We start from the raw sequence: 13,744 nt of genomic DNA on the forward strand, positions 1-13,744 counted from the left end.
CGCCGGGCGGGCCCCGCGTCGTGAGCGGCGGCGGCGGGCGCGGGAGCCGCGCGCTCCCCGCGGCCTGACGCGGAGATGGATCGGATTTCACCATTTGCCCGGCGCGCGTCAGTTTGTTTTGCTCGCGCTGCTGCGTCCCGCGGCTCCTCCCGCAGGACCGGCGGCGGCGGCGGCGGGCCGCGACTTTGGGGGTCTCTCCGGGAACCCCGGAGCTGAGGCGACCGGGGGCTGGCGTGCGCGCCGTCCGCACCCCCCCCCCCCCGATCGCGGGGACCCGCTGGTCCGGGCTCAGCCTCCGCCTCCCGGCCTCCCTCCATGAGGTAAGGTCGGGCTGGGGCTCTGCTGCTGCTGCTTCTTGACAGTTCGCTGCGGAGCTGGGGGTTCGGAGCCCGAGCCGGGGCGATGGCCGCGCGGACCCCCGCTCCCCGCCGCCCCCCCCCTCGGGCATCAGGTGAAAACCCCAGCCCCGGCCGGGCGAGGGGAGCCAGGAAAAGTTTGCTGCCAGCCTGCGCTCCCCGCGCGCGGCGGGGCGGCCGGGGTGGCGGCGGCGCCGCGCGCGCCCCGAAGCCGACAGAGCCCCGCGCGCGCGCGCGCGCTCCAGGCCGGGACTAGAACCCTAGGCGGCGGCGGCGGCGGCGGCGCTGTCACTGCTCGGGGCGGGGGGGGGGGGGGGGCAGGGGCGGGGCCGCGCCCGGGGCGGGGCGCGGAGGGGCGGGGCCGGGCCGCCCCCTTCCCGCCTCCCCCTGAGCCCCGGGGCCGGGCGACCGGCAGCCCCGCTGCCCACCGCCCCTTCCCACCCGCGCGCCGCCCCGCGCCCCGCTGCCCCTCCCGGGCCCCCTCTGCCCCGCAACTTTGCCCGCTTTGTTCTGCGGCTGGAGACGCGCGAGGGGAGGCCGGGGTCCCCGCCGCCGGGCGGCCGGGGCTGCGCGCGGGAGACGCTGGAGACCGGGAAGGACGAGTCGGCCCCGCACGAGCCCCGCGCCGGCCCGGAGCCGCGGGCCGCCCCGCAGGGCCACGCTGACGACCCAGGTAGGGAAACTTTTATCCCCCCCCCCCCCGTCCCCACCTCCGGCTGGCGGGGGGCGCTGGTGGTGCCCGGCCCCGGGTCTGCGCCCCGCAGGACGCGGGCGGTGGGGGACCCGAGACCCGGGGGCAGCGCCCGCCCCTGGGCCCCGCACCACCGGCGCCCGCCGCGGGTTGGAACCGCTGAACTTGATACTAAGTGTCATGGGGGGGGGGGCTGGGCAGCGATGACAGCCAGGGATGGGGAGCCCTCCCCCCCACGCCCCGCACCCCGCCGCCCCGGGCGCCCGCACCCCGCCGCCCCGGGCGCCCGCACCCCGCCGCGCCCCGGGCGGGCGCCCGCACCCCGCCGCTGACCCTGGGACGCCCCGCACCCCGCCGCGCCCAGCTCCCTCGCGAGGGAGCCCCGGCCGTCCCCGTCCCCGTCCCCGGCGCAGGCGGCCCTTGGACCTTGGCTTTCCGCCGCCACTGCGGCCCCTGCACCCCAAAAACAAGACGGAGCCGGGCATTTCCGGTTACTTGGGTGGGAAAATACAATACATCTGCGGGGTGATTGATTTCCCCCTCGCCCCGCAAAACTTTTGGCCACTCGGGATTGTCAGTGGAACGCAGTGCGGTCTATGGTGATGCCCCTCCGCCCCCCATCTGTCTGTCTGTCTGTCTGATAAAGTGGAATCTTTTCGGTTCCTTTCAAGGCTGGCTTTCCGTCCCTGTTCCTCAGAGTAGGAGAAAGACTGAAGGGAGAAAAAAAAATGCCAAGGTTTCTCTCTTGTGCTGTGGTGAAATCTGCTCCCAGCCAGGGGTGGGGAGGGAGGGTTCACTGTCCTTTTGGAGGTGTAAGACAGTCGGTGCTGATGGGGGATTATTCACACACACGCACACCCCTCTTCTGAGGTATCTAAGTTGGGACATGGAGTCGTGTGTAGTGTGTTCCAGGCAGTGAGCGAGCGGCAGGCCCCCAGGCTTCACACAAACATTTACTCTGACTTAGATAAATAGAAATTGCCAGATAAGCTCTAAGATTTGGGTCCAGCATCTCAAGGAACGTAAACATGTTACCATCAACAAATGATAGCTCAGCCTTAGCTGAGTGTTGGTTTTTGTTTTGCTAGTCAGTATCTGTGTTTTTGGTTGGGTGTCTAGAATCTGCTCCCAGAAAGACAAGTTGCATTGCTTGCCCACCCGAGTGTGTGGTGTAGCAGAGCCGCATCTTCCACGGGTGCATACGTGGTAAGAGCCTCCAGCGTGGTCTCACGTCTCGCAGGAATCACTACGTAAATAACTTTTGGGGGTTTTTGTTTTGTTTTGAGAAACACGTATGTGCCAGGAGTATTGTAAATTTTCTCATCACCAGACAGCTGGTTGACTTGAGTTTGATTTAGATCTATGGGCACTGTGCCCACTTTTTTTTTTTGGTACCCTCTAATAATACCATCTGGTGATATCACCCCTGGTTTGGTGGATTGGAACTATGGCTGTGACATGAGCCTGTCAGACCTTCCAGTGAAGGCAACTCAGAAACCCCAGAGGACTTCAGTTCATGCGCTCGGTTGTGCAAGAAGGCTCTCTCTAGTAAGTGGGGGAAGCCAGCCTCTTCCTCCTGTGTGGGGTTTCTTTGCATCCCTTGAAAAGACCACAGGCAAGCGACCAGGAATCAGAGCTTGGATTTGCAAAGCTGCCTGTCACTGTTCCGGACAGTTATGAATCCACAGAGTGCACAGAAGGATAAGTTTTCACTTCTGGCTGCTCCATCATAATGAACCATGGTAATTAGCTTAGTCATTGTTCTTGTGTTTGAGTTTCACCAAGATAGAAAGAGTGAAAAATGCATCTGAAACAGGGTCATTTTTCACCCATCTGATGCCGTTATGCAGCACTAAGAGCCTGGCTGAATGCCTAACCATTATTAGTATAACCGTAGGAGGTAAGCCCCTTCTGTAGCATATTGCTGGATAAAATATTGTCTTTTATCTCGATTAATAGACTTTAAGACTGTATATTCCACATTCATTTTTACAGGAAGCAAGAGGCAGTAGGGGTAAGGCCAAACAGTGTTTACTGAGTGTTTGTCATTTGCAAAAAGCTGATCTATCAGGAGACATGTTCCTGTTCATGCAACTTTAGCAAAAATAAAAAGAGCCTGGTTCTCGTGGCTCACGCCTGTAATCCTAGCTACTCTGGAGGCTGAGATCTAGACCTCCAGGTTCAAAAGCCATTGCAAGTCCTGTGAAGGAAGTCCCTTAGGACTCTTACAGTTTTAACCACCAAAAATCTGGAAGTGAAGGTGTGACTCAAGTGATAGAGCACTAGCCTTGAGGGGAAAAAAAATAAGGGACAGGACCCAGGGCTTGAGTTCAAGCCTCAGTACAGCACACACATATACAAGAAAAGAAAGGAAGGAAGGGAGAAAAGAGAGGGAAAAAAAGAGAAGAAGGAATGTAAATATGTGCCTTTCTTTTTGAGCATGTTCTTTTAGCCTAAAGATTTTAAAGCAAGATTGTCTACATCAAATACTGGCAGGGGTTGGGCCTTAACATAAATGAGCAATATAATGTTCTCTTACTATAGGCCACGTATGTATCAGATCTGTCAATACCGGGGGAGACGGCATCATCTGTGGCTTAGGTGAATAGAGACTTAGTGTTAAATGTTCTAGGACGCAGATTATTTTGTGAACATCATCTAGTTGGGAGGGGAAAAGGATGTTTTTGGTTTAGTCCTGAACCACATAGAGAAAATAAGATTGCATAACTATATTAAGTAGACCATGACACTTTTCATTTGAGGGGCTGTCAACTGAGTACAGCTTTCCTCGTTAGACGCTGGAGACAGTGACAGCCACGTGGATCATGAAAGCTGTTTCCATTTCTCCCACCAGGAAAACAACCAAAGTTTCTCACTTTGAAAAAACAGCTGTAAAGTTAACCAAGGCCATGGGTCCCGTCAGTCAGCACTCCGCAAAGATACCCCATGACACGTACTTACTTCAGAAACTTTTCCTTCAGGCCTTTGTTAACTCACCCAGATTAGCATTTTAACAACCCTGAAGTGAACTTCTGCCATTCTCTCCACTTGGACCTAGTATGTAGACCATCCATCATCCTGTCCTTGGCTACAACAGGCTGCTGGCTCCGTCACCATTTGGAGCTACACAGAATCCATCCGACTGTGAACAGCACAGCTGGCTACAGCAGTTTTTTCTTCCACACCACTGGCAGCATTGTCTGGCTGTGGTAACTAAAGTTAACACCCAGAACGGGAAGTTTCCATTGTTTTTCAACCGGTGCCAGGCCCCTTCCCTGTCCATCTCTAGAAGGGCACTGGCCTTCAAGCCCTGCTGGCTTATAAAGGCGTCTTCCACTTCACAGAGTTTGCCCCAACCATACATGATCACAGCAAAGGTTCTTTAGGCTTGAGAAGATGCAACTGCCAGAGTTACAGAATGAACCCGAGCCATTCACACCCCGCTCCTATCTATTGAGTTCATTGTTTGAAAAAGGAAGAAAGGAAGTAGCTTTTACTCTAGGCTCTCAAGTAAGGCAGAAGGTGACCAGTGTAGTTTATTGGTGAACTGATTGTGTTTCTGCTTCATCCGTTTTTCACAAAGAATGGACACACCTAAATCTTAAATAAGGATGGTTGTTTCCCGTTGCTTCCAAGCGAGATGCCCATTTGCAAAGAACCGTTGCTCGTGAAAAAGAGTTAGGTGGATGCCTTTCCCTTTTGTGTGTCTAACTTGAAATACTGACAAATTCTTTGACATGCAAAAGGGAGGAAACTGTGTCATGTCTGGGAGTTTCCTAACATTTGTGAATGCAGTCAGTTCCAAAACATGTGGGAGGAAGAGGGAAGAGCAGGGTGATGATGGTGGAGAAAGCCGAGGAGAGAGGAGGGAGAGGAAATACCACCAAGTGTACATCCTCACAGCAAGTATAGTGGGCTTCTGAAATTATACACGCCGTAATACAGTGTTTTTCATTATTTATATCATCAACCCCCAAACATCCACACGAAGTAGGCTCTGTTATTGTTACTATTGCCTTACCAAAAAAAGAAACAGAGGACCAAATCCTTGCCATTTTCTTCCAGTTCACGTAATGAGGAGGTAACGGAGTCAGATAATTTGAACTCAGATCCCCCAGCATCTCAGCCCACGTTTTGATCACTCGGGTGAATTGCTTCTGTGAACAAAGACCACGATGCAATCTTCTATGCCTGTGATATTCCTGACATTTCTTTTTCAATATAAGAGTCACATTTTTAGGGGAAATTTTTATACTGAAAGAAATATTGCCAGTGTGGATCTACTCTTCCATCAGAACCTTTCTTTCAACACGAAATCACACGGTCGTTTTTCTTGCATTTTTATTCCTATTGAGTGAATAATTATGACATGTCCTTCTTGTCAAATGTCTTTGCAAATGTATCTTCTCCCACTCTTTTTCTCCATGTTAAGCTTTCCTAAGAATATTCCAGCATAGGACAAATGGCAGTATCGGTCACTCGCCTCCAAAAAGTGCTCCTGTGTCTACGGGATTGATACTCGTTTCCCTGATGTTAGCCTGTGAGGATCCATTATGTTTCTGTCTCATTTCCCAGGAGTACTTAGGGTTACAAAGGCAAAGTTACAACGGTTGGAGCACTTAGCAGCCCCAGGGTGGAAGATGTATGCCCGAGGTGTATTTACCCACATGATTCCTGCAGATGGCTGCAGAAGAGTCATTTTACCTGTCTGATCCGTCATATTGTTGAGTAATTCTCACCCATGCATTAACTTATTGTGTGTGTGTGTTGTTATGCTTTTTATTTGTTTTTTTTTTAATTCAGGATTTCTATGGGAAGGAGGGGAAAAAAAGAAAACTAAATACACATCACCGCTACACATAATGCTGAAATTTTAGGTTTTCAACATATAGTTACAGGGAGGAAATATGGGTTTTAAAAGTTCAGTATGTCAGTGTGTGTATAATAAGACCTTAGGAAGGCCTGCAATTACTTAGCCTATTACTGGAGTCTGTACTTAAAATAGTCAAGACTTGGCCAAGCCCTACCGTATAGGAATACTAGTAGTCTGCAGCAAGCTGGGAACTCTGTGCTCTGACCTGGGTCTCATACCTCACTTGTTAGTAAAAGCAGCACTGGAAGCTGTTCTTGGTCTGTACAGCTGTCTTCATTGATCATCTATCATTCATACGTTCCCACACCTCCCCCTGGGAAAATTGGTGGATCAAGAAAAAGATAGCTTTGAAAGATATAGAAGGAAAAGAAGGAAGATGAGAGAATTGTCATTTCTGTTCTTACCATTGCTGGCACACACATTTATTCGGTCCACTGCTTCTGAGTAGCTCCTCTTACTGGCAGGAAGGGCTGAGAGAGGACCATGAGCCAGTGTCAGCGCTGGAGAGTCTCACTGAGTGATAAAGGGAAGATGAAATAAACAAAGAGCCACAATAACACTGCCCATGCTTTAAGTGCCAGAGGAGATACCACCCAGATTGTTGGAAACCGAGAGGAGTGAGAGGTTATTTCTGGCCAGGGTGGGCAGGGGGAGGCTTTGTGGAGCTGCTGACACTTGAGCTGGTCCTTGAACTAGGTAGGATTTGGACAGGTGGACAGAGAAGGGTGGTGGGGGGGGGGGGGCGGGGAGGCATTCCAGGCATAGAGAACAGCTTAGGCAAAGGCCCTGTGGCGTTGGGGGTGTGGGTAGATCAGTTATCTACGAGGAGTCTGTACCTACCACACAGAGTCGCATTTCAGGTAGGCCAAAGCAGTTTGCTATGCAATCTGCAGAGAAGGATGGAGCGTCTCGGCTGCCGTCCTTAGCCATTCAGCAGATGGCCCCACAGCTTAAGCCATCAGAATGAAGGGGATCAATCTTGTGGCAATTCAGTAGATTGCTCCGTGATCAGAGCTAAAACCTCCTACATCAGCTGCCGACCATGGTTTGCCTGAAATCACCCTGTCTGCAAGACCATTCTCCCACAGAATCCAGTAGCAGAGCCTCCCTGGGAGGTTGTGACGTCATTGGCTTCTTCTTTTCTTTCTTCTCTGACTGGAAAAGATTGCAGATAGAGACTGTGTCAAAACGCATAACTTAAGGGGGTGGTGGGCGTGGAGCTGGGAAGAGGGAAGGAGCGCGGTGGGGGATACTGCGACGGCAGCGGCCCTGAGCTGTCGCTCAGGTCCTTGAAAGTGGGCAGAGGAATTTGCCCATAGTACGTAAACGTGCAGCATATTATTGAATAAGCGTGTTAACCGAGTTACTTTTTATTATGCTGCAAGCGTACGTAGCCAATCATGGCTAGTGAGTTGCAATGGGTTGGGACTCTTTTCCTAACAGAGGGAAAACGACTTCGAAAACGCTCTTGGAAAACTCCATCCCTGAAGATCCTTCTTGTGGTCCTGAGATTTCAGGATAAACTCATCTATCATGATCAGCTTCCAATGTTTCTGATTTCCACAATGCTCTCCTCTTCCTCTCCCCTCCCCCTTCCCCCACTACCTATGCTCAGCTCCTGTAAAGGAAGTGTTTCCTAGCCAGCATTAACCCTTTGGTTAACTTAACAGTATAATCAACACACAGTTTAGTCATGGAGGGAGTAAACTTCTGAAAGTCCAGAAGTTCCACCATGGAGGTGTGCTTATTAGAAAACATAGTAAAGGGAAAAGTAAAACGAAAACAGTCGAATTAGGGAACGGTTAAGTCAGTTGCTTTGCCAAGACTTGCTTGGATGGTTCAGTTTTCCGTGGTGTATTGAATGAAGTCTTGTATAAGTTAATGGTTATCAGACAGGCCAGTCTTACAGAAGAATGTTCCGTCAGAAATATCACTTCCAATTAAAGATCAATCAGAAACTACAGGTCAATAGGGAAAAAGAACGAAGCATTAAACACATTCAATCCAGAGAACTTTTCAGGAATATTCCGGTGGCAGAAAACAGAGAACCTGTTTAGTCTAGTAATTGGTCTGGCTTCTACCCAGTGGCTTGTTGACGTGAAGGGCAAGCTGCCTTCCCCTGTGAAGAGAGTGCCGTGGCCTGCAGACGGGACCTAAAATAAACTGGCCTGGCTCAGCTAGACTAATAATAACAGCTAGCACTTACCGTGTGCTTACCGTGTGGCACTGTGCCTAGCACTTTAAATATGTCATCTAATTTAATCCTTATTCCACCCTGGAGAATGTTAAGACTACTCGCTGCTGAAAGCTAGCGCAATGAAGAGGCCTTACTGTGTGCCCGGACACTCTGTAAGTCAATGTATTAAATCCTTTGATCAGCATTCTTGGAGAAGGGTGCCGCTATTGAGTAATATATTCATTTTACACAGAAGGAAACTGAGGCACGAGAGAGGATAATTTTCCCAGGATCAACAAGCCTAGTGAGTAGTGGAACCCAGGGACTGGAATCCCTGAGAGGTGGTTAAGAACAGTGAACATAAAACCTGGGGCCGGTGGGCTCACATCTGTAATTTGAGCTACTCAGGAGGCTGAGATCTGAGTGTCATGGTTCGAAGCCAGCCCAGGCAGGGAAGTCTGTGACGTTCTTATCACCAATTAACCACCAAAAAAAAAAAAAAGCCAGAAGTGGATCTGTGGCTCAAGTGGTAGAGCGCCAGCCTTAAGTGAAAAAGCAAACAGATAGTGCCCAGGCCCTGAGTTCAAGCCCCAGTATCAACACAAACACAAAAGCAAGACCACAAACTGTGCAAACGCTTTTGAATCCTAGCCACCTGACTAGTAAGCGGCGTGATCTTCAGCAAATGATTTAACTTTTCTGAGCCTGTTTTACCTTGTAAACGGAGGACAGTGGCAGTCGTACCCCATCTCCAAGAGAGGTTGTGAGACATAAATGAATTAATATTTGAAGAGCACTTACAATATGCTTGGCATACGACGAGTGTTATAAATACATGGCTCACTGTCTGTTAAGTAAAAATAAATGCAGCTGGGCTCCAGAGCCCAGGCTTTCAGCCCTTCTTCCGTGCTGACCTTCCACGTGTGGTCTGATCACTTTACCTTCACTGATTTCATAGACCCCGCAGCCGGGTCCCTGGCAGCTGCCTCCTCGCTCAGCCGAGGCGTGGTGGCTGCAGGTTCCCCGTGCTGGAGAAGGGAATGCGGTGGGAGGTCTGGATGAGCCTGGGATTGGCAGCCCCGGCCTCAGGGCTCAGAGGAGGATTCCCACCAGCCCAGATATCAGCTGTTGGAGAATGATGTCAGATACCTGGCTCCCCGTTCTCTATTGGGTTCCAGGAGGCAACCTGGATTGGTAAAACTTAAAAGAGTGCCATGGGAAAGTCACTTCTAAACCCCCCATCTCCCACCTCTCTGGTCTCTACCAGCGGTCCCCAGAGAGTTCCAGTTCATCCCAGTCTGTTCAAGTGCAGATTCTCAGAACCCTACCACCAGGGGTCCAGGGAACACGCGTCCCTTGTCCATCCTGCCCTCTTCCCCCCCTTGGTGTGTAGCAGAGCACCAGGCACAGCAGTGAGCCCACAGGCTGCCGGCCTCACCCTGTCTAAACGCAGATTCCCATCAAGCACAGTGTCAGATGAGACACGAAGGCCGGCCGGCCGCCCGTGCGCACCTGAGACCCTCTTGCCTGCAGCTCAGAGAGAGGTATTCTGAGCCCAAGAGGCCTCAGCTAGCTCAGAGAAGAGCTAAAGAGGTCTTAACACCGTTTGCAGAAGCTCTCCCTAGTGAACAGAAATGACAAAGGAAAAGGGCGCTCGCGTATTTCTGCCGACTGGCCTGTATTCTTTCCTACATGGAGACCTAGGCCAGTATTCATATCAACAGTTATTATTATTTTTTTGATGTAATGATAAACTGAGATAAGGGGAATCAGACGTCACGCTTGAGGGCCTAAGGTGATTGCCTGCTTCTGGTCAGGATGGAATGCTCCCCCTATGCGTTGCACAACTGATCAGCCGTATTAGAGAGAGTATTGGGGCCACACGTGGAAGGGTGGGAGCTTGGGGGTCCAGGCAGCAAGTTCCCCGGCAGCTTCCACGTACCTTGCGTGCGCTTCCACGTACCGTGTGTGCGCTTCCACGTAGCACAGCGAGACCGGGAGCGGTCTCACTGTGGAAGCGGTCCAGCCACGGCCAGCCGACAGGGACCCAGGACCACCAACGGCCCCCACCTGCAGCTGCCCCGCTCCACCCGCGCAACCATCATGAGCAGCAAATAAGGCGATGAACGAAAGTGCTTCATAAACGCCAGCTAAGTGCGGCTCCAGCGTAAGGTATTATTATGGCATAATGAAGTATACTTTATGGAATCACTGTTTATTGTAATCAGCGGTATATAAATTTATGCTCTATGTGATGATAACCTGTGCGTAATGACTGAGCCTTTATTGAATTCTTAATCTGCGTCACGCAGCGAAGCAGTTTGCTTACATTCCCTTGTACAATGCTCCCTCCTGAATTGATCTTTGCTGGGGGGGGGGGGGCACATTTGGCTTTTTAATTCCCATTTTCTAGGAAAGGACACATAAGTAGGGGGTATGTGTTATAGCAAGATGACTATTACATTTAGTAACCCGAAACAGTTCAGCTGTATTACTTTGCAGTTCTAGAAGCCACAAGTCCAGAAATCTTTCTGGGGGTAATACCAGAGAATTCTCTACCCTCTCTCCTTTCCACCTTCTAGAAGCTGTCTTTGCTTCTCTCTCCCAAACCAGCCATCTCCTAACTCCAACCTGTGCTTTTTAAATTATGTCTTCTTTGACTCTTCTGCCTCCTGCTTCCATAGTGAAGGATCTTTGTGAGGACTCGAGGCTCACCTCATTCAAGGCTTTTTATTTCATGTCACAGGCATCTCCGATGTCATCATAGGTGATAGATCTATCCACAGGTTCCAGGGGTTTGGCATGAACGCCTTGGGTTTAGGCATGTCACTCTGCCTATCCCCGTACTTGCTAGAAGCATATGGTAACTGAGTCAGAGTTCATGCATGCCCACGCCTGACCTCAAGTCCCTGATCTCAACCACACAACATAACACCTATGCAATTTAATCTGCAAAGGAAACAATAAAACCATAGGAGGTAGTTGGAGAGGGGAATTCTGTTGCTTTTGGAATGATAAGCTGGGTGATTTTAGGAATAATCGAGGTAGCAGCAATACAGATATTACCCCTGTTGATCTTCATGTCTTGCTCTGTGCTAAGCACACTACACACACATCCATTCGGTTTCCCCACGGGTAGATCATATCTACCTGATTCCGCACGATTCCGTAAGCCCGTCTGGCTTTCTGTGGGGTCTCAATGAACAAGGAGCATTTTGAGAACCAGAGTGCCACTTCTAGAGTTCTGATACACTGTCAGTTCAGCAAAGAGGGACTAAACAAAGCTGGTACAGGATACTGTCCCTGCATTTGCTGCTTCTGGCACCGTCTCTTGACCAGTTGGAATAGGTTTCCTGAGCATGTGCTGCTGGCCCAGATGTCTGCAGCTAGCGAGGCTCCAATGTCCTCGGGGGTCAGGGACTATCTCAGGACCTTCATTCTGCTAGGTCTCCAAAAGAATGGTAGAAAGTTATCAGAGGCCTCTCCTTCCCCATTCCCCATTTCTCTGTCCCTCTCTGCTCTCCAGTACAGACTGGGCTAGTATCAGAGGTTAATAGGAGTTTGAAGTTCAAAATGTGTACTTGTCATCAAAAAGCCTGTCAAGGGAAATTTGTTGGGAGTGTGAAAATGTAGCCGTCCTCAGCATGCGTAGACAGACCAGGGCCTTGGTGGTTCTGGTATTATCTTTGGCATGAAGTGAGCTCAGCATGGGCTGCAGAGAGAATCCGCACTACCTCCAAGGTTCTTGTAATAAGATTATTTATGTATTTATTTTTACTTGTTGCCAGGCCTGGGGCTTGAACCCGGGGCCTGGGCACAGACTCTGAGCTTCTTTTGTTCAAGGCTAGTGCTCTATCACTTGAGTCACAGCACCACTTCTGTCTTTTTCTCAATGGTTTATTGGAGATAAGAGTCTCATGGACTTTCCTGCCCAGGCTGGCTTTGAACCAGCAAAAAAAAAAAAAGAGAATCTACACCACACATGTGGATGTAGCCATCTCCCGCCGTACAACGGAACAGACATGCAGATTTTCCAACGTCTCAAATGTATGATGACTACCACTTGCCTTTTACAATACTTTGCCCTTTTCTTTCGGGATCACTTAAACTTCATTGCTGCTAATATAGTTGTGAGACTCAATTTTCAGAAATACATAGATAATATTTTCACTTTGCAGTAATTGCACGTGGCACAGCTCTGAGGAGCTGATGTGTTCCTACTGCACAATCTCGGCGGCTTTCAGCCGTGTCCCTGCAGAGCCATCCCCCATTGAGCACGGAGCGCCGGAAGGACAGAGGAGTTTCAGAAGACAGAGCCAAATGGAACTTACTGGTCGTGGCTGTTGGAGCTTGTCTTGCAGAAATCTGTAGGCTTGCGTCCAAAGTCAGGAAGAAAAAAAGGATGCCTTTATCGACGTGCAAAATCTTCTCTGAAAAACGGAGGGTGTGTGGTAGGCCCCACAAAACAAATTTACCATCTTGCTTGAGTACAGTAGACCCTGGATAAGAATTTGCTCCAAACTCTGCAGTGGATATCTGATGTTTCAGAGAACAAAGAAGTCAATAGAAATTGTGTATTTGCTATGCGCAAATCTCTACAGTGATGCTTAATTTCCAAATTAGAACACAAGAGATTTAACAAAAGTGATAACGAAATAGAGCCATTATAACATATACTGTAAAAAGGGAATACAGATGTGGTCTTTCCCAAGTACCTTCTTGTATTGTACTTTTACCATTTCACTTAAAGATGGCACTTTTTGCTTTCGCTTTGGTATATCTGAATTGCTGACATTACTCTTCCTATACCTTGGGCCATTCTTCAGTAAAAGACAGAGCTTCTTACACACGAGCACCGTGATACTGCCTCAGTTGTCAGGAAATTGAGATGCCTACTAAGTGACGGATAGTGGGGGAAGTGGACAGCACGGGTCCTTGGACAAATAGATGATTCACAACCCAGAGACACGGGACGACACGGGTCAGAATGGCGTGAGATTTTACCATTCTACGAAGCACCGTGCTTGACTAGAACTTACAGGTCATTCGTTCTGAGAAACTTCCAGTTCATATTTTCAGACACATCTCTCTTATAACACCCTTAGTAGGCCTGGCTCCTGTACGTGTTGATAAGTATTTAATGCGCACGCCACCTGTAGTTACCAGCTAGCTATAGGAACTAAGCTGGACTATCACACTCATGATGAGTAAAGAGAACTACGCTCACAGCAGGAGCTAATGCTGATTGGTTGATTTGTTGATTGATTTGGTTGCAAAAAAAAAAAAAGATCAGTGCTTATACTACATAGATAGCACCTTCCCATCGGTCAGTGTGTACACTTGCAAAGCTCGTGAAAATATAGGACTCACACTCACATAGAGTCTTTGAAGTCAGACTTAGGTTAGAATCCTGTGCTTTCTTCTTAATGGATGTGAGAAGTGAGATACTCCACTGGTTTCTCTGAGACTTCGCCGCCTCTTCTGTAAAATGGAGAGTGTATTCTCAAAGAGATGTAAAATCAATTGGAGATAATGCATGGGAATTGGCCTCCTCAGTTCCCAGAACACTATGCGGTGCTCAGTCACATTGGGTTTTCTGTCGTTGGGAAGTTTTAGACTGAAAATAATGGAAAGACCCATTCAAAATT

At 49.7% G+C, this 13,744-nt stretch overlaps 1 protein-coding gene across 1 annotated transcript in view; it reads left to right on the forward strand.

Moving 5' to 3' along the window:
* The first annotated feature begins 956 nt into the window (after nucleotides 1-956).
* Sema6d (semaphorin 6D) overlaps nucleotides 957-13,744 on the forward strand; it is a 55,060-nt gene continuing 42,272 nt past the window's right edge. The window contains exon 1 of the mRNA XM_042687700.1: nucleotides 957-1,029. The gene's annotated coding sequence lies outside the window, so the exon portion shown is untranslated. The remainder of the gene's footprint in view (nucleotides 1,030-13,744) is intronic.

Source organism: Dipodomys spectabilis, unplaced genomic scaffold (genome assembly GCF_019054845.1).
Source record: "Dipodomys spectabilis isolate Male_0828 unplaced genomic scaffold, ASM1905484v1 ptg000108l, whole genome shotgun sequence".
Lineage (NCBI taxonomy): Eukaryota > Metazoa > Chordata > Mammalia > Rodentia > Heteromyidae > Dipodomys > Dipodomys spectabilis.